Below are 21,600 nucleotides of genomic sequence, written 5' to 3'. Positions count from 1 at the left end.
CATATTCAGGGTGTTACATATAACATGTTACAAAAGGACCGACACCTCCCTGATCCCTGCTGTGACAGCTAGTGGGGTTTTTCTCCCTCCCCGCTAGCTGTCACCATTTACAAAAAATGTGGCCAAGTGGGGCTCTGCCCCTGTCCAGCTGCATCACTGATTGACAAGGCTATGTGTGTTGAAAACTACAAGGTTCGGCAGCCTTTTCAGCTGTCGGCTTGTCGTTTTCAATAAACTACCACGACGCATACGAGAAGCAGTAGAGCTCCACGATTCTGGATAAAATGAGAATCACATTTTTTTTGCTTAGAATAAAGATCATGATTCTGTCACGATTCTCGGTGTAACATCATCTTTCCCATTATACAAAACAATTGGGCTAACTTTACTGTTTAGTTTTTTTTAATTCATTAAAGTGAATTTTTTCCCAAAAAAGTGTGTTTGAAGGACCGCTGTGCAAATATGGTGTGACATAAAATATTGTAATGATCGCCATTTTATTCTCTAGGGTTTCTGCATATCTACATATATATATAATTATATAATGTTTGGGGGTTCTAAGTAAATTTCTAGCAAAAAATACTGATTTTAAATTTTTAGCAACAAGTGTCAGAAAAAGGTTTAGTCTTTAAGGCCTCTTTCACACATGCGGACCGTTCAGATCCACCTGTCAGTTTTTCAGGCGATGGAGCTGTCATCCGCCTGCTTAGCGGGGATCGGCGGATCAATCGCCTGCTGAGCGGAATGACACAGTCAACGGAACGGAGCTGTGTGAAAGGAGCCTTAGAGGTAAACTGCCCTCATAGATGGAAGTTCATTCTTTTGATCTAAAAGGGCGAGATGATACATTGTAAAACATGTTTATAGTTATTTCCCAGCATTGGCAATGAGGTTAAACATTTGCCGGAGGCTCGTTTTTTTTTTTTTTTTTTTTTTTTTGACAGCTTTGAGTGAGCAGGGAAAAATGCCGTTTTAAGACCATGAGGGGAGGGTGAATCGAAATCGTGATTTTTTTTTAACTAATAATCATGCAGCTCTAGGAAGCAGATACACTGGCAGATCGATCTACAGGAGACCTGCATGGCACCAGCAATCTGCTCCACAAAAAAAAAGAATAAAGGCACGTTTTTTTACCTGGAAAAAAATGTGCACTTATTTTTTTCCAAAACATGAACTTATCCTTTAAAGAAGATTTGAGTTTTTCAGCTTTTTTTTTGAGCAGTTTAAGATCTGGATGTCATCAAGACCAATGCAGCATCCATAGTGGTGAAGCAAAGGGGCAGTTCACGGTCAGGGCATGAGGGAGCCCCCCTGCCAGACAAGCAGAAGATCAGGTAAGTAAAGAGCATTTACAAGTGACCGAAAATTAAAAAATTTTGGAAGGAAGTCCTAGCCCGTCCTAGCCCAAATTAAAAAAATTGCAAATGTTGAGATATCGGAAGAACCCTGGTACTGCTTATTTCACTGAACTAAGAGCTCAGTAAAACAATAAAAAGCTTCATTCATTCCTCCCCTAATGAATGCTGCAAAGGGTTTAATTCCGTTATTTTGGCAGAGAGAGGAAGCCCAGTCTCTAGGAGAATGGGTTAAAAGAGTTGAAAAAAATAAGATCCCTAGAATATTTAAAAGAGTGGAGGAAAGATGAACCAGAAGGGTGGGATAATAACTGGGAGGAATGGATAGAGTTTAAAAAAACAAGGGAATATACTAAATGCAGTGGGGAAACGGGAAATATTAATGTATGAGTACGAAGGGTAAGGGTACGGGAGAGTGGGGGGAAGGGATAGGGAGGGAGGGGGGTAGAGGGAGGTTACGTGACAAAACTGAAAATTGATGATGATTTTTTGTATTATATATTTTGTACTTCTGAAAATCAAGCAATAAAATAAATATATAAAAAAAAAAAAAAAAAGTAAAGAGCATTTACTCTCCCATAGACTAAATGAGCAGTTAAAGGGGTAGAAAACGCATCCTGTCCATTTTTTTCCATTTAAAGCAATACTAAGAACTTAACTGATCGGTGCGTGTGAAATCCTTACAAACTGGTTCCTTTTCTTGTAATCCGTCGTGTTACTTTTCCATACGTCACCAAACGCATTTTTGTCTCTTTTTACGGCATGCTCATCATGTAAGTCCTTTAATTACATGCTGGGGAACAGCTAAGAGATATCGCGAGATTTAATTTCTATTCACAAAACGAACAAGCTTACTAAAGAATTGCGGCGCATGCGTGAGATTACGCACTGGGAAAAGAAGAAAGAGTGGATGGTCCAGAGCACATCGGATGCAAAAGACAGTAGTTAGGATGGCGGCAGCTGCACCTGGAAATTAGGAAATGAAAAAAAAAACAAAGAAATAAAGTAAGAAACATGCGACGGGGCTTGTATTTACTGCGAACTTGTTTAAAATGATTTACTATATTTCATTGTTTGAAATTTAGCTTCGGAGAGTCGGAGTTTACTACTGCTATAAGCCTAGTAAAGGAATCATTTTCCCCACTGCAAGGAATCATTTTCAAATTTCTATGATTTGGCCTGTAAAGCTACAAAAAAGTTCTGAGCTGTGATGGGTTTTAACACACAACAGCAAAAAAAGGTAGAAACTTGGGAATACTTCCAAAGGGTAATAAGCCAGAGTCCATTCAAGATCGGATGTTTCAACACCCACTTTGCACCTCCCCTATATGACTGCCCTTGCAGAGTTATGCCTTCCCATGCAGAATGGCAAAGTGCTGCAATATTGTGGCTGAGAAACATTGCTCTGCAGGAGGCCATATAGCAGTGATGTCGAACCTTGGCACCCCAGATGTTTTGGAACTACATTTCCCATGATGCTCAAGTAGTACACTGCACAGTGCATGAGCATCATGGGAAATGTAGTTCCAAAATATCTAGGGTGCCAACGTTCGCCATCACTGCCCTATAGTCTACTTCGTCACTACATAGACCATTATACAAGCCAGCAGAGAGGTCAGACTGTGTATTGCAGACTTTATACCCATGTACATTCTCTTGTATCAGTAAATAATGAAGTCTCCGATAGGAAGGCATTTATTTTTACCTGCATATAAAATACCAAGGTTTTTAATATAGTTAGAAGCTGCCTGCAACATGGAGGCCTGCCAGTTTGAAGCATTATGTGCTGCACCATACTGTGTCACCTGCCCTGACCTCTGCTCTGTTTTAGCTGGAGAAAGATTATTCCTCAAAAGTATTTATAAGAGCACATTTCTTAAAAACATTCCTAATGAGAGGAAAACACTGTGACTGTAAAACCTTCTGCTTCTTGACAATAAAAAAACAGCTATAATGAGCACAGAGACCACGCTGTGATGGAAAGTTTTGCACAAGCTTGTTATGTCAGAAGATCAGACTAAATAACTGTGTATACAACGTATTATTACTATTTCTTAAAAGAAATCTTCATCTATTACTTGTCAGCAGATGTGGAGTTGCTAATGTTAAAACATTAACAAACATGTATTTGTTAGCCTGCTTATCACAGGAAGCTTGCTGCAAAAGTCAAGCTATTGTATATTGTTAACCTTGGTATCTAGGCTTTACATTTTTACTTGTTTTCTGTAATTTTCCCATGCTACGTTGAGTAATGTTTTCAGATATTGTATATCCAGGTTTGTAGAATCTAAAGAGTACACCTACCTGTATGCTAGACAGTACGATCGAAATAGTGCTACAAGGACATTAATTAATGATAAAGCCACTTAGAACATGCCTTATATTACTGAAAATGTATAACTAGAAAAGTTTTTAAGATACTTGTGGACGCTCCATGTAAAGGACGACCTAAACATGCATGCTTTTAGCATTGATATGTGAATTGTATCACATTAGCTTACACTATATAGCCAGAAAAGGTGGGATATAGGATGCTCTAAGTTAAATGAACCCTCCTGGGATCATAAGTTCACAATTTGATCCAAGGTGAAAACGGGACAAAGCTGGCAGATATCTTGAGGTGCACCTCATTAGAGAGAAGCAGACTCTGCTAAAAGGCAGAACACAAAGAAGGTGCTTCTAAGTGCAAAAAAACAAGACTTTTATTGCCCAAAGGACAGTTAAAAAAAACATATAAAAAGTGAAGTATATACAGGCTCATCAAATAACATAAGGCGTCCAGCGGGTAGGTTCCCTTTAAGGTGTTGCCGCAGCAGCATGTTTCCTAGCCGGCCAGCGGTGAGGAGCTGCGTGTCAGATATCTAGGAAGAGCCACCACGCTGCCAGAACCATCGTGGAATGCAGGTACCCAGATATCACGTTGAAGGGGCGGTAACGCGTTTTGGAGCATGTGCAACATTTGCACATGCTCCGACACACACAACATGCTGGTTCCAGCAGCGTGGTGGCTCCTCTTCGACATTTAACACTAATCTCCTCATTGCTGGACAGCTATTAAACATGCTGCTGTCGCACATTTTAAAGGAAAGCTCCCTCTGGATGTCTTGTTATCAGATGAGCCTGTATATACTTCACCTCTTGTAAGTGTTTTTACCGGCCTTTGGACAATTAAAGTAGAAGTTCAGGCAAAACCTAACTAACGCTAAACCTGCTCTCTGCTACATTCTAAACCAAATCTATCTAAACCTGTAAAGAAAAAAATCGCTATACTTACCTATTTTGCAACCAATCCGGTTAAGGCCCAGCATCAGCTGTCTGTGGTGGCTTCAATGTGGAGGTGGCTTCAATGTGGAGGTGGGTGCAGGAGAGGCAGCCGACAAGAAAGCCCTATAGTAACTCTATGGGTGACATCACTTCTCAGACATTTCACAGCTGTAGTCAGTTCTCTCCTGCACACTGTTTCTGTCGCCGGAGACCGGATCAGCTGCAGAATAGGTAAGTACAGCAGTTTTTGCTTTACAGGGTTAGATAGATTAGGTTTAGAATGTGGCAGAGAGCAGGTTTAGCGTTAGTTAGGTTTTTCCTGGACTTACACTTTAAAGTCTTGTTTTTTGGATCTAAAAATGTAATCTTTATACAAAATGTCATGAAAAAATGAACACATAGCAAACATAAAAAAGAAAAAAAAATGAAACAATAATGATACAAAATAGAAATGTAAAATTTTAAAACAACAGAAAAATAATGCCTAAGAGAAAAAGGGGAGAAAGGAGTTAATTAGGTCTGATTAAAGTTAACTAAAGCTTAATAAGGGTTAAAGTGTTAGTTCACCTTTTTTAGAAAAAAAATTAAAAGATGAACTAACACCCTTCCCAACACCCCTGTTCCCACTGCACTTACCTTCGTTAGGGATTCAGTTTTACTGTACACACAGACCATTGCAGCTGTTTTGGGGTTTAAAAACTGGGCTGTTCTTCCACTTCTTTACTTAGGGTTGTTAGGATGGATCGGAGCAATTCTGATTGTTCAGCATGGTCACGTGTCAGTGATCACCAATCAGAACTGTTTTGATCTGTCCTGGTGTCCCTACAGAAAGAAGAGGAAGAACACAGCGGTTTTCCAATCCCCGACTGCTGCACTGGGCTGTAAGGTTTTTTTCACTGATGTCATATACACAAGGTCACACATTTAATCTACATATGAATTAAATGGTAAATATGATAAAAAGTACTTTGTCTATTGTATTTACCCAATACTTTCAAGCAACAGAAAAATAATACCTAAGAGAAAAAGGGGAGGAAGGAGTTAATTAGGGCTGATTAGAGTTAACTAAAGCCTAATAAGGGTTTACGTGTTAGTTCATCTTTTCATAAAAAAAATGAAAAAGATGAACTAACACCCTTTAAGTGTCATTTTAGACAGGAATGACTGCATTTGACAGCTGTAATTGCTGACAATAGTTGAGGCCGTGGTAGAGGAGCAGGATCTACGAAATGAGTTCTAAATCTCTATTCAAGTTTTTTAGAATGTATCTGTTACATTCAAAATCCTCTAATGGATTATGATAAGTTAAAAGAACTGGAAATCTCCACTACTTACCATAAACATCCCATGATGAATATTAGGGGTGCAAGCTGCTTCTACAACTATATTACACTAAACAGAAAACAGCTAAGCACATTCGGGAAAGTAAGCATGATTGATATTAGGAGATCTAAGCCGGTTAGATAAACATATAACAAAATTGTCATCTTCCAACATTGTGGCCACAATTTGGGGAAACCACAGTTTACTACCATTTCACCATGGCTGTGCCTCTGCACAAAGCCAAGTCCACAAAGACATGTTTGGAGAGAAGGAACTTTAATTTTGAGCTGACAGCCCCTACTGGCCATAGAGAGCTATCAGAAAACTCTGTAGAAGGTTTATCACACATTGGAGCCACCGTAGCCATCCTTGTAGGTACAGTAACATTGTTAAATATATAACCCATTACTGTTAGGTGGTATAACTTCTTCTTGGACCCTGCTCCTCTCTCATATACTTTCTTTTTGTGTTGGTAACAATTGAACTTTCCCTGTCTTCATGGGCTGCAGAATCTGTTTTATCTAAGAAAATATTTTTTTAAACTAAAACTAGCACAAGTAGTAACTCGTATTTTTACAAAATTGACATAATCTCTAAATGAATATCATATAATAAGCAATTTACATGATAGTTGTAGACTCATTTTTGGAAAAGCTGTTTACTGATTAATGAATTCAGATTGACTTATTCACCTTCATCTTCATTTATCTGTTTCTTTTTGTTGATCGGTCTACAGTAATTTGCTGGAAAGAATGAATTGTACCACTTTCGAAAAAATCGTTTTTTTTTTCTAGTAAGAAGCAAGTCTAAAGGACACAATAATAAGCGTAGCGTCAAGAATAGGGTTAGGATTTGTGCATACTTCATCCACTTTGTAAAGAGTTGAAAACTTTGCAATGCAAGTGCTTTGTTTTTTGCTCTTCTGCCTCTTTTGTATCCATCCATTTTTATCATTTTGCTGTATTCTCAAAGAGGCACCATTTGTCTGCTTAGCTCTTTCTTCTTTGTGATGGCTCTTGTATGACCCAGGCGGCTTTCTGCCTTTGTGCTTCCCTAATTGCCTACAGCAATCTTCCAAGCCAGTATAATGATACATTCCTATAAATGTGCTGTCTTCTGGTTCAACTTAACTTACTGAAGTATGAAACGCTCGGGCAATATGTTGTGATATGATAGTATAGTCATCTTGTTCCTTGAAATAGAGTGCTACTGAATTTAATAGATGAAATATGGGTTGATTTTTATAAAATTTACAATGCAAAGTAAATGTTCTCTTATACATATTCTTATATAAGTTGAAGCTTTGTTTATTTAAATACCCAATCATATACAATAAAAAAAGGATATCATGATTGGACAATAAACGGGGATAAAGCTTCACCTAATTCACAAAAAAAAAAAAAAAAACATTAACCTAGTGCACATTTTCTTCTCCTTTAGTTAAATTTAACCTCAAGGAATATTAGTCAATCATGTTCCATAGGTTCAGTTCTCAAAATGGTAAAACATGCATTAGGCCATGCCCAGATCTACTTAAACACCCTTTTCATTTTGATCATATTTGGTTTCACACCCTCTTTAACCAGTTCTACTGCATTCAAGACCTGATTAGGATTGTTGAGAGGCATTAATATTGTTTCAGATGAACAGTTGCTGGTACTGACAATTGACAATTAAAGTGCTTTTCATTCTACATTATATGATCTTACTTGAACTGGTTTATTCAATGCTTATTGCATCTGTAGCAAAGATTATCAGTGCTTGTTAGTTCAAAAGGCTAACTATAAAGTAAAAGATTATACATTTGTTACTATTGCCAAGAACAAACCTTCTGAAGGTTAAAGGTACCTTCCATAGCAGCAGCATTCCCTCTTTAAAGTGAATCTGCCTTCCTTAAAGGGCCATATTACAGGAGGAGAAAAATAGGCAATTACCTCTGGGCCCCTACTGTAGGGGGATATTAAAAGCACTATTACTTACTTGATGCTCCACTCTCCCATGCTTCAACGGCAGACTGTCCCTTGGCATAAACACATGCTGTGCAAGGCTGTGACCCCTACATGGGTCTTGATGAAGTCAGGACTTTGGACCGCTGGAGCATGGTGAAGAAGATGCTGTGGGGACTAGTTGAGAAGAGTAAAAAAGCACTGGATTGGGTAAGTACATTTTTTTTTCTATGCCCTCTAGATGTAAACTAGCAGCTAACATTTGCTGTGTGGGCACAGCTCCACTGCAAGGAGATTTTTTTTTTCCAAGTTTCCTGGAGTTGAGCTTTAAGTGAACATATCCTTTAAGTAATATATTATTGAAAGCCATTATATTTTTTGTGATAGAAGCATCTATCATCTATTGGATTCCAGTGGATTAGGTATGTTGTCTAGCGATACACTGACATTTCGGCGTCAGAAATATATCAGCCGAAAATGGTGTTATCGACATTTGCCGATAAGAGAAAAAGGTGGCACTGAATGAACACATGATATTTATACGATTTACTTGCGATTTTTTTCTGAGATTTTTACGTGACTTTGACTCGATTTTACTGTGCTAATGGTGTGTTTCCCGTAGGTCATGTGACTCAAAAACTGCATCAAAATCTTAACACGTGTGCGTTATTGATGCGTTCTTGCTGCGATTTCAATGCATTTCAAATGGGGGAGGTGCATTTTTGGTGCAGTTTTTACCTGACCAAAAATGCAGCAAGCAGAATTTTTTAACACCACAACGGAAGTGCAATGGTCCAGTGTGAAGACATACATTGAATTTATTGGGATGTGTTTTTCTTAAGCTTTTCTTGTGCTAAAGGTGCCGATAAAGGCCAACAATAAATTCATATTCATTTAAATTCATGATTTTAATTAAAAAGTTGAATATAATATAATTATATAGTTACACAGTTGAAAAAAAGACAAAAGTCCATCTGGCTCAACCAATAAAAAGAATAAATAAAAAAAAAAACAGTAAAGAAAACCCAACCATACAATCCCATATACACAATCCTATACCCACAGTTGATCCAGAGGAAGGCGAAAAAACCCCAGCAAAGCATGATCCAATTTGCTAAAGCAGAGGAAAAAAATCCTTCCTGATCCCCCGAGAGGCAATCGGATATTCCCTGGATCAACTTTATCTATAAATATTAGTACCCATTTATATTATGTACACCTAGGAAAGAATCCAGGCCTTTTTTTAATGCAATCTAGTGAGCTGGCCAGAACCATCTCTGGAGGGAGTCTATTCCACATTTTCACAGATCTTATGGTGAAGAAACCTTTCTGTATTTGGAGACGAAATCTGTTTTCCTATATGGACCCCTTATGTATTTATACATGTTGATCATATCCCCCCTTAATCTCCTCTTCTCAAGAGAGAATAAATTCAGTTCCTCTAATCTTTTCTCATAGCTTAGCTCTTCCATGCCTCTTATCAGTTTGGTTGCCCTTCTCTGCACTTTCTCCAGTTCCCTGATATCCTTTTTAAGAACTGGTGCCCAAAACTGAATATAAAAATATTTATATTTTTTAAAAACTGTCTTTTTCGTTTTTTCACCAAGTGCATCCTGCATTTTCGGTTTTGGCAACAACATTTCCATTCGGTGCACCTCTAATGTCTACCACCACATGCCAAATGACCTCTTTAGACAGGAGACCTATCGATGATCAGTATAAACCTATTAATTTATGACAGGGCTTGACAAATTTGCTTTGAATCTAGGAGCCTGCTAAAAAAGTTACGAGCCAGTTCTTTTTAAATAACAAAGCTTTATTTTCAATAGGCTTTTGCCTATTAAACTCCTTAAGGTCCCTATGAACTTAGTACATGTTCATTTGTAATAAGTCTAAAAATCATAAAATCATAATAATAATTTAAAATCGTAATGATAGTCATAATATTCGTTTCCAGTCTCTGACTAACCCTCACTGTTATTACAGCTTTAAATGTACTAGGTTCTTAAGGATCCTAAGCACAATACACACGGATTGGCTAATGCTAAAGAAAAGGGGAGTGTGGGCAGTGGCGTAGCATAGGTTGTTGCCTCCTGGGACAAGACAAGTAACTTGTGCCTCTTACCCTAACTTACTTACAGCAGAGTGGCTAGCCAGTAATCCTTAAGTTATGTCAGGGTTATATGTTGGCTGTAAAGAATGACAATAAAAACCTGTTATAAGGGGAACTCCTTATTATTCCGATTGCCCACTCACCAATTTTCACAAATCCCCCCCTTTCCCCCCACAGCTCTCACCCCTTCAACCCCCCCCCCCCACTCTTCACAAATCCCCCCCATTCTTCACAAATTCCCCCCTCCCCCCCAATCTTTACAAATTTGCCCCTTCACAAATTCCATACCCACTACGGACTTTGCTTAGTGTCCATGGCTCACTCACCTCTCCTCCTAGGACATGGTAGACGACTGGCTGTGTTCTTATGCCTCCAGTCAGATCTGCTCCAACACAGCCTAGACAACCCGAGATCTGCTAAAACCCCACACACCCAGATCTCCTTCCCCGATCGCTGACCCAGATCCGATCCCCAATGGGTTACAGCAGGAACAGAATGGGTGTATGGGCACAGCTTCCGAGACTAGTGGAGGGAGATCAGAGCCTGCACTCTTCTCTCATTGCCCTGGATCGGCTCTGGCAGATTTGAAAACCAGCAGTCAGGCTCATCCTTCCATCCCCCGTGTCCGCTGTCCTGTCACAACTCTTTCATCCCCTGGAGTGACTCTCAGAGACTTGCTGATGAAAAGGTAGCGGCTAGGAGCCGTGTGTTCCCGGAAAGTGCCGACACCCCGCACACAGCAGCCTGGAGTCCGGGGTGCCAGTATCTGCAGAAAAAAAAAAACAACTTAAGCTCTGCTGACAAAAGTCCAGGCACCAGGATGCATTTTCTAGTCACCATGGCGACCTGGGGCCCGAAGATTGACTACATTAAATGCCATCATCTACATAGAGCCTGGTCCTGTTTTAGCTTAATGGAAAGTTATTTAAAGGGTTATATCCTTGCTTTCAATTCTCATAGTAATCTGAAGTGAATGTGATATTTTTGTATGGCTATGGATGCACTTCATTTCCAGGCTCTTTACAATGGGCAGGAAGATAAATGAAAGCTGGCAGAATTTCTTGAATTTTGATTAATGTAATTTGAAAGCTTTATCTGTCAGTTAGATATTCATGTACAACTCCATGTTTTCTGCATTGATCTGGTAAATATTTTTGCACTTCTTTGACTTTTATTGTACCTGTAATTTAAATCTGTATAGGTTTTATTTGTGCGTATATGTCCATATATATATATGTGTGTGTGTGTATATATATATATATATATATATATATATATATATATACACAGAAGAATATTCTTGAATAGACAGCATCACTTCTGTACCCCCACTAGCAGTACATGGTAGAAACAATTCAATATTCCTGCAAGTGATCCCAGAACAAGGCCATCTGACAGTTTATTGTTATGGAAGTTGTTGACTGAGTCATCAAATTCTTTCTATTTTTTTAAAAACTGACATTCCAGTCATTGCTCTTGCTGACAAGTTAACACTAATGGTGGAAATGGCTATTTTTTTTTTTTAAAAAAAAGAAACCTGTACTTTGGGAGGTATAAAAGCTGCCAATTCTAAAAATTCTAGTTGGTTGGTTGTCATGTTGATCCAAAAGCTTCATTACTTTCTGAGTTACCGATCCAGAACAAGCTTACATATGAGGAGTCCACTCTGACTTTCTAACCTTCATGCTTGTTCCACGTCACTAACTTAGAAAATATGGAAGGCAGATACAGCCTGGCATCAGAAGAAAGCCAAGCAATAGTAGTCTCTCTCTCTCTCTCTCTCTTCTGTTCCTAACACCACTAGACCTCTGAAGGTATGCTGTGGTATCTAGTACCATGTTGTCAGTAGCAGATCTTTAAATCCTGAAATTGCGAGGTGGGGCCTCCAAGGATTGCAATCGTTTGTCCAACACATCCCACAGATTCTCAATGGACTGAGATCTGGAAAATTTGGAGGCCAAGTCAACACCGCAAACTGGTAGTGTTCCTCACACCATTTTTGAACCATTTTTGCAGTCTGAAAGGCTGCATTATCCTGCTGAAAAAGGCCACTGCTATCAGGAAATACTTGGTTAGCAACAATGTTTAGATAGGTGATATGTGTCAAAGTAACAACCACATGAATGGTAGGACCCAAGGTGTCCTAGCAGAACATTGCCCAAAGCATCACACTGCCTTCGCCGGCTTGCCTTCTTCCCATACTGCATCCTGCTATCATCTCTTCCCCAGGTAAGTGACGCACACACACTCGGCAATCCACATGGTCTAAAAGAAAACGTGATTTATTGGACCAGGTCCTCTTCTAATGCTTAGTAGTCCAGTTCTGATGGTCATGTGCCCAATTTAGGCACTTTTGGCTGTGGACACGGGTCAGCATGGGCACCCCTGTCCAGTCACCGGCTACGCTGCCCCATATACAACAACTGTGATGCCCATTTTTTTCTGCTTTCAACACATCAACTTTAGGGACAACATAATGAATGTATAATAAATTCATGCCACAGATATGGGATCTAATTAGTTTGGTTTAGCAGTAGATACTATATCACAATATATGTGAAAATAAATGGCAATTTATTAAAGACCTTGCTGAAAAAAACTCAATATGTGCAAAAATATATTATGGAACCTTCAAAACTAAATAAAGTGGCAATGCCACCCAGAATCGATAAAATAAAATGAGTGATTACTTTAAAATGTGTGCAAAAAAATCTTAAGGTATCTTTTGCACACATTCTAAAGTAATCGCTAATTGTATTTTATTTTATTTTATTGATTCTGGGCAACTTGTCACTTAATTTAAATTTACAGGTTCCATAATAATTTTTTACACTCTAGGGGCAACATGTAATCTTGCTGCCTAATATATTCCACTGACTTTCAAATGCCATTGTAACTAGATAATCAGTGTTATTCATTTAACCAGTCAGTGGTCAAAAAGTTATGGCAGATCAGTATGTATATATAGTACAAGTTTGTTATATATGCTGCACGTCTCAGTACAGGATTTCTTTTCTTTTGATGTTGTTACTTTTTTTGCCAATTTAAATACAAATAAAAACTCTTGGATTAAAAAAAAAAGTAAATCAGTGTTTTGTTAACAGCCCATTCACACTGCCGCGACAGGATTTTGTGGGGCGATCTGTGAAGTCATATAATTGAAGTCAATGCAAGTCGCCTCCAGGTCGCCCCAAAGTAGTACAGGACCCTTTTTCTAAGTCGGAGCGACTTGTGTTGCTCCTATTAGAACAGGTCCTGTACTATTCAATGGCGACCGACCGACCGCGACTTGTCAGACGACCAAGTCGCCTGACAAGTCGCGCTAGTGTGAATGGACCCTAAAACAGACCATATCACCCTTTGCTACATCTTCACTAAGACTTGCATGTGGTTGTACTCCTGGTGCTGCTATTTTTGGAGTATGGACCAGTTCATGTCTATGGTAGGTTACTGCGCAGGCAAAGATGCAAACATTGGAGGCAACTGCCATATCAAACAGAAGAAAGTAGGCAGCTAGGAAAGGGGGGGGGGGTACATTATTTAGATTTAGGGAGAATGAATGCACATCTAGTCTATTCTGTTTTTTCATGTACCTATATTCACAAGCAAATAAGCCACAAAGCTTACAGGAAGCATAATGGCTAGCATTCAAGTTATATATAACAAAATGTGCAGCGCTATCAAATATGGATTATGAAGATGATATCGAGGAGAGCAGTCCACAGGTGCAAATTATGGTGAAGCATGCACAAGATATAAACATTCAGTGCTCTTCAATGTGCTGGTAATCCTCCACCCAGTCTCAATCCCCCACCCACCTCTCACCTCACACTTAGCCCCTGTGTCACCAGACGGGCTAGTAGGACATAAACTTTCTCCAAGGATATCACCAATATAGATCAGATCAGTATTCCTCTTCATCAGAAAATAAGGCTCACAGGTAACAGATCACAGGTCCATAAAGCGGGTCACAGGTCCATAGGAAAACAGGTCCGGACATAGTGCATTACCGCAATAAATTACTTTATTGAACATAGCATAAAATCATAAAATTACCTTGTAAAGCACTATACAAGTGCATGTGATGAGCAGATCGTATTACACACAGCGGTCTCGACAGCAATGGATGGCGGGTGACGTCACCGGCCCCTTCCCCCCCCTCAGCTCAGTTATATGTTGTCCTAGTTTTCATTACAAAAAAACACTGCTGGGTTAATGAACTTTAACCTGCATTGGCCTTAAACTAGCTATACTCAGCTTGAATTTCAGCCAGTTTCCTGCTGAATTGGCAGTAATTCAAGCCATGGGTAGCCCTGTATGAACCAGTCTGTCGTCATGCAGGTGTACGCCGGATGCCACTAGCCACGTTTTGAATCATCTCCACCTACATGGGAAGCTGTTAGGAGTTTTTGAGAGATTGTGGTGGGTGCCGAAACTGGCGGAGTGCAGTTATCTTGTACTAGCATGCAGTAAGCCCGTAACACCCTCTAGAGCTGCATACCTAGACACAGTGAAGAACATCCAGGGACCAGGTTTGGCACACACACGTCATATGCAGTATCCCTAGGCCACCTGGATCGGCATCTTTCATCTAGATCGAGCCGTCTGCTTGTGGGGTGTAGAGGTGGGATTGGGACTGATATGGATTGACCCATCACTGTCTGCATTTGTGAACTATCTGCTTGCCTGTCCCCTCCGCTCCTTGGCTATATTGGTGCCATGCTTGCTTCTCAGGATCCAGTGGTGGCCTGTCCATTGGGGGCGCAGGGGCCCTGCCCCCCCTATCCCTGCGTCCGGCTCCCTAATCTACATGCAGGGCGCTGGACGCATGGATTCCAATAGGGGATTTTTTTTTTTTTAAGCACGTGATTAGAGCCAGAGGCTCTAATAGGCTTCAAAAAAGGGTGAACTCAGGGCACAGAGCACTGGAGGAGACTCACAGCCACTTGGGGAAGGAGGAGGTAAGAATGCTGGCTGTCCGGCTGGGCAGCGGTGACAGACTATCAGCTAACCCAGATCGCTTTGCACTTTGTGCTACTTGGGCCATATTTTTCATTTTTTTTTATTATTCTGTACCTGCTGCACCATCTCGAGTCTTTTTAGGTGGGTTCTGTGTACACACTGTTCCCTTATTGCCTAGAATTGCTAGCCTGACATTCATTGGGTTAATTGTGATGTGTACATGTGAGTGTGGCATCTGGCACACCTTCTTTTTTACAGTATAGACAACGTTGTCTTTCTTTTATTGGTGATGGTGGAGGGTTTCTGTTTTTATAATTGACCTTTTTGTATTCAATTAAGCTTGTGAAATTTTGCATAGTTTCTTTTTTGTGATTGATTTTTTTGTAACCATTCCTCGGTGGCTCATAGATATGGTCCTTAGGGCAGCTCCTTGTGTTTGCCTATTTTGTATTGCCCTGTCGGAACCACCTGGCTGGACAAAAGTTGTGGAAAAATATCGGGCAAACAGTGACTACATCCTGTCAGATACAGTCACTGGTTGGGTATTCAGGCATCCAGGGGCGATGTGGATGCCTGAATACAGTAGCTGGCAGTGATGATTTCTCTATCTACACTGTTTAGCATGGAAGGGGGAATTGCTTGATTTTCTCTCATTCAGCCCATAGGACGAACAAGAGAAAACCAGTTGTGTATTGCTAGCTTTAGTGTGTGTAAAGCCGGGTATACACTGCCAAATGTCGGGAGACAAAAGTGTGTGTCAGGCATTAGGGACATTCGATTGTGAGATTAAGACTCGGTCCACACTAGCGCGACTTGTCAGTCTGACAAGTCGCGCTCCCTCGCGGTCCATTGACTGCTACAGGACCCGTTCTAATAGGAGCGACACAAGTCGCTCCGACTTAGAAAAAGGGTCCTGTACTACTTCGGGGCGACCTCGAAGCGACTTGCATAGACTTCCATTATGTAAAGTCCATGCAAGTCGCTCCGAAGTCGTGGCGCATGGGAATGCACAAGTCGCCCACGAAGTAGTAAGGAGTCGTGCCGCCCCAGTGTGAACCGAGCCTTAAGGAACAGGGACTGATATAAAGTGCTATATAAACATTGGGAATCAATACAAAGGTATTTGATATAGTGTTATACAAACATTATTATATAAACATCATTAAACAATGGTGGTGTCTGATGTCACAGAGCTTCATATGTCTTTCAGCCCAACTTAAAGCAGAGTTATACCCATAAAAGTTTGATAATAATGTTCTTTAAAGTGGATGTAAACCCTCACAGATACCCAGTGAAGTGAATAGCCTCAGATGATACATAGAGATGATACAAATCCTCCTACATAAGTTGTATTTGTATACCTGTTGTCTTCAGCTTTCTACACTCTTTGGAAAGTGCAGATCGTGTTATAAAACTTTCTTCCTCTTTTAGCAGTGGGTGGGGATACTGTATTTACACTGTGTGAGAGCTGATTGGAGGAAAGGGACACACCCCCCTCCACAAAGGCAGGGAAACTAAGGAACATGCAGAGCTGCAGTCTGAATAGACAAGCTCAGTGCTTATCTCCCTCTAAGCTCCCTCTCCGACAAAAATTTTCAGCTACTGTTATCCCACGTGTCTGAGAACTTGTCAGAAGTGACTCCTGCTGATAACAGAGGAATGAAGCACCAGAGAGAAATGGCGCTTTGGAGAGAGATAAGTAAACACTACAGATATATGTAGGAAGAACACAAGGCGCCTCTAAGTGCAGTATTGACCATTTATTAAGACACAAAAGGATTAAAACACCTACAGGATAATCCATTGTGGTAAAACCTTAAATGTGCTTATTGTCAGCTTCCAGCATCGTCCTGTATGAATGGGGTAAGGAAGGGGAGCCGACTCGCGGCTATCCGGTATCCAGGTGGGCGCTGGCGTTTGTGAGTGCAGAGAACAACAGAGCGGTCGAGCTTCCGAAACCATGCTGGTACACATGCGGCCGGTGTCAGGTGGTGGTGGGCATTAACGCGTTTTGGAGAATGCGCGGCTCCTTCGTCAGTCCTACGCCCACTGGGGAGCCATTGGTTTATAAGTGGCAAAAGGGGTGGGGAGAGAGGAGGTGCTGAGTGACTAGGGGATTGGTAATGCATGGTTTGTTTTCACATGTATCACGCTGGCTCCTAGGTAGATGTCGGCACGTATATGGGGTACTGCTCTGGTAACAATCTAGGAGACTTATAATATCTTTGAAAAATATAAAAGAATATAGTATGGGGCATTGTATAAAAGTGTAAGGTTTTTTTGAATAAAAAATATAAAAAATAATATATTAAAAAAAAAAAAAATACAGGTAATAATAAATTGGATAAAAAGTGATAGAAGAGGGAATGAAAATGAACAATGAAATGAAAATAAATAAAAAAGAATGATTATAATAATTAAAAAAAATGATAGTAAAAATAAAAATACAAATCTTTTTTTTTTTTAATTATTATGATCACTATTTTCTGTTTATTTTCATTTCATCATTCATTTTCATTCCCTCTTTTTATCCAATTTATTGTTATTATTATTTTTTTTATATTTTTCTACTTTTTATTCAAAAAACCTTACACATTTTATACAATGTCCCATACATGGCTGAGAGACGACGCCAGCTGCGCTCACCCTCCCTCCTGCCCGATGCTTTAGTGAGCACTAGCGTAGAAGTGTTGAGAGCGGTGACAGACAGTCACTGCTGTCCGCTCTGAGCAGATTGAGAAATGAGCAATCAGCAGTCATGTAGACTTAAAGCCAGCGGGGAACAGCTGCAGCATCACAACTATGCTGCAGCCTCGAGGTGAGTATGCCATTTTGATTTTTATGTAACCCAAACTTCTCCTTTAACACTACTTTGTACATCTCTGCTTGATGTCAGCATATAAATGGTTTCCTGATCTTTTGGAAAAGCAATAATATCCTTTCCTTATCTTAAAAAAAAAAAGAAAAAGACCACTAGCAGATATAATACCAGGAGCTCTCAGTTTAAATAAACTTGACATGCATGCAGTTTTCACTTTAAAAATAAGTTTTTTTTTTTTGTTTTTGTTTTTTGTAATTCCCTTTTTTCTCAAATGCGCACAGAAAAGTCAAACAGTTTACAAATAAAGGTAGGTCATTTGAAATGATCAAGAATGAATACAGTATTCGTCGAGCAGCGATATCCAGACTGACGTTACCAGTAAGAAACAGGCACAGGGTGGTGTAAACACATTGACATTTGTAACCAGGAAGATGACCAGATCAACATTGAAGGGTGTCTTTGGCTCTGTTTCAGGTCCAAATTCAGGAAAAAATTTGGACCTTATTAAGTGCCATCTTAAGAGCATTAAAGGGCCCCGGGCAATGCAGTGCACTGGGGCCCTGCCTACACCTATCACCCACAAGAATAAAAATGCAAATGATCGATAAGGCTATATTTATTGGTACAGCAGTGTCAGGCTAATAACAGCTTCCAAGTTCAGGGGCTGGGTCTGGTGAACACACACACGGACGGGAGTCAGACTTGACTGCCCTGTGTGTGCCTGTTCCCGTGGAGGCGGACAGGCATTCCTGCAGTTGTGGGCTCCCCCTCCGCAAACCAAGTGGCCTGACAGCAGCATAGGGCCAATAGGCGCTTGCCACCTGCTAAGTTCAGCAGCGGGATGCACACGGGAATCGGAAATCATGCTTGGCTGGGGCTGGGTTTGCTGGGCAGGTGGGGCCTCCCAGGCAAGTGGGGCCCCTGGGCAACTGCCCAGCGTGCCCATTCGGTAAGATGGCCCTGACCTGATTCGCACCTGCAACGGAGAACAGGGAAGCACCGGGCCCCATGCTGCGAGTTGCAGCCGCAGCTAGTGTGAACCCGGCTTTAGAGTTCCCATCATTAAAAGTCGGCAAAGGAAACGTTGCCAACTATGGGGCCAAGATTATAAATCCGGGTAAGAGCAAATTGGTTGTAAAAGCATCAGTAATAACAGACAAGAGAGGGAGGAAGAGAACAGGGGAAAAAGAAAGGAGAAAAAAAGCAAGAAGAGAGGGAGAAAAAAAAACAGTGGGGGAGACAGAAGACAGAAAAAAGACAAGGAGAAGAACAGTAGGGAGAGAGCCTTTAGGAATTACCTAAAATACTTTCCAAATTTTAAATGTAAAAAGGTTTTAGATCCTGTCCCCTGCCAGTTGAAATTCTCACTACATTTTACTGCTTACTAATTTGTTTTTGCTTATACTGTTACGTGAGCAACTTTTCACTGTATTTGCTTTTACAATTGTTTCCTATTTTGAGGGGTACAGGTCATTTATAGTTTAAAGTAATTGTAAACCCTTAAATATACCCAGTGACGTTACCTTCCTCATCTGATACACAGAGATGAAACAAAGCTTTCTACATAAGTTGTACCTGTTTATCAGTGGACATTTTTCCTCTACATAAAACATAAAAAAGGATTTTTCACAGACTTCTCACCAGTCTTTTAAAACACACATTTTACATAGCATTTCTCAGCTCTGAAAAGCAGGGGGATGAGGATCTAAAGTATTGCTCAGAGCAGAGTTAATTGAGTAGATTTCTGAGGCCTGATTGGAGGGAAGGGACACACCCCCCTCCTCACAGTACAGGCAAGCGTGCACAGCTGTGGCTGTCAAACACAGGATGTGTGCTGGAGCTCTCTTCCCCATCACCAATTATCTCTGGGAGTCGCAGATGTGACTCATGCAGATAACAGAGGTTGAGATGTGCTTTGTTCATGTTTCATGTCTGAGGTTTACAACCACTTTAGTGGTCGTAAATCATTACAATGGAGTCTGAAACCATGTGCTTACGTGTATTAATTCTACACCATTTTTTTATTGAGATTTTTCACATTTATGACAGTTTACACATATGTATTTACTGTTTTCTTCAAATTAAATTTGTTTCTGTTTCAGTTTATTACTGTGTGTTTAAAGCCAAGCCTTTTTTCATATTCATAAAATAGGGAAGGGTTAAAAACAGTTTTTTGCAATCTGTCACGCACAGTGCAGAAGTCAGCAGTATGTGATGCAGAGAATTGAGGGGCCAAGAGTAAGTAACGCAGAGTATAGAGGACAGGAGTGTGTAACAGTTCAGGGGTTGGGGTCAGTAGTATGTAATACAGAGTGCAGAGAGTTCAGAAGTCAGTAGTATGTAATGCAGAGGTCACAGTAATTCAGCGATCAGCAGTATGTGATGCAGAGTTCAGGGGTCAGGAGTATAAAATACAGAGGACAGTAGTGTGTAACACAGAGTTCAGGGCACAGTAGTATGTAATGCAGAGTGCAGAGAGTTCAGAAGTCAGTAGTATGTAATGCAGAGGTCACAGTAATTCAGCGACCAGCAGTATGTGATGCAGAGTTCAGGGGTCAGCACTCAGGAGTATAAAATACAGAGGACAGTAGTGTGTAACACAGAGTTCAGGGCACAGTAGTATGTAATGCAGAGTGCAGAGAGTTCAGAAGTCAGTAGTATGTAATGCACAGTGCAGAGAGTTCAAAGATCAGTAGTATGTAATGCAGAGGTCACAGTAATTCAGGTAGCAGTATGTGATGCAGAATTCCGGAATCAGGAGTAAGAAACGCAGAGTACAGAGGATAGGAGTGTGTAACACAGAGTTCAGGGGTCAGTAGTGTGAAATGCAGAGTGCAGAGAGTTCAGAAGTCTTTAGTATGTAATGCAGAGGTCACAGAAATTTGAGGTCAGCAGTATGTAATGCAGAGTTCAGGGGTCAGGAGTAAGTAATGCAGAGTACAGAGGACAGGCATGTGTAACACAGAGTTCAGGGGTCAGGAGTAAGTAATGCAGAGTACAGAGGACGAGCATGTGTAACACAGAGTTCAGAGGTCAGTAGTATGTAATGCAGAGTGCAGAGAGTTCAGAAGTCAGTAGTATGTAACACATAGGTCACAGTAATTCAGAGGTCAGCAGTATGTAATGCAGAGTTCAGGGATCAGGAGTAAGTAATGCAGAGTACAGAGGATAGGAGTGTGTAACACAGAGTTCAGGGGTCAGTAGTATGTAATGCAGAGTGCAGAGAGTTCAGAAGTCAGTAGTATGTAACACATAGGTCACAGTAATTCAGAGGACAGCAGAATGTAATGCAGAGTTCAGGGGTCAGGAGTAAGTAACACAGAGTTCAGGGGTCAGTAGTATGTAATGCAGAGTGCAGAGAGTTCAGGGGTCAGGAGTAAGTAACGCAGAGTACAGAGGACAGGAGTGTGTAACACAGAGTTCAGGGGTCAGTATTATGTAAAGCAGATTGCAGAAGTCATTAGTATGTAGCACAGAGTTCAGAGGTCTTGGCGATGTCCCTGGTGCAGCTGCAGAGAAAGAAACACAACAGAGAATTGTCTGTTCTTATTTCCTTGGCTTGCGTTAAGTGCTGTCTTATACCTTACCGGGGACAGACCTCTCAAAATGGGGACTGTCCCCAGGAAACAGGGATGAATGATTATACCTTGTCAGCCGGTCCCATCCGGTCCCACACTGAGCTGTCAGCCACGGCTTCAGCGTGGAGGTGGGTGCAGGAAAGGCACTCGACAACGGAAGCCCCATAGTAAGTCTATAGGTGATGTCACTTCCCATTCATTTCACGGCCATTGTTGGTCCTCTCCTGCACACCGCTTC

General features: G+C 40.7%; 1 protein-coding gene across 1 annotated transcript in view; it reads left to right on the top strand.

The window, feature by feature from the left end:
- The window catches only part of PARM1 (prostate androgen-regulated mucin-like protein 1), a gene marked incomplete at its 5' end in the record, with an annotated part of 131,194 nt that overhangs the window by 64,038 nt on the left and 45,556 nt on the right, over positions 1-21,600 (top strand). The window lies entirely within an intron of this gene.

The sequence above is a fragment of the Pelophylax lessonae genome, assembly GCF_965119305.1.
Source record: "Pelophylax lessonae genome assembly, chromosome: 1".
In the NCBI taxonomy this organism is placed as follows: domain Eukaryota; kingdom Metazoa; phylum Chordata; class Amphibia; order Anura; family Ranidae; genus Pelophylax; species Pelophylax lessonae.
The sequence above is the reverse complement of the archived record's forward strand: the minus strand, read 5'-3'. Positions and strand labels throughout refer to the sequence as shown.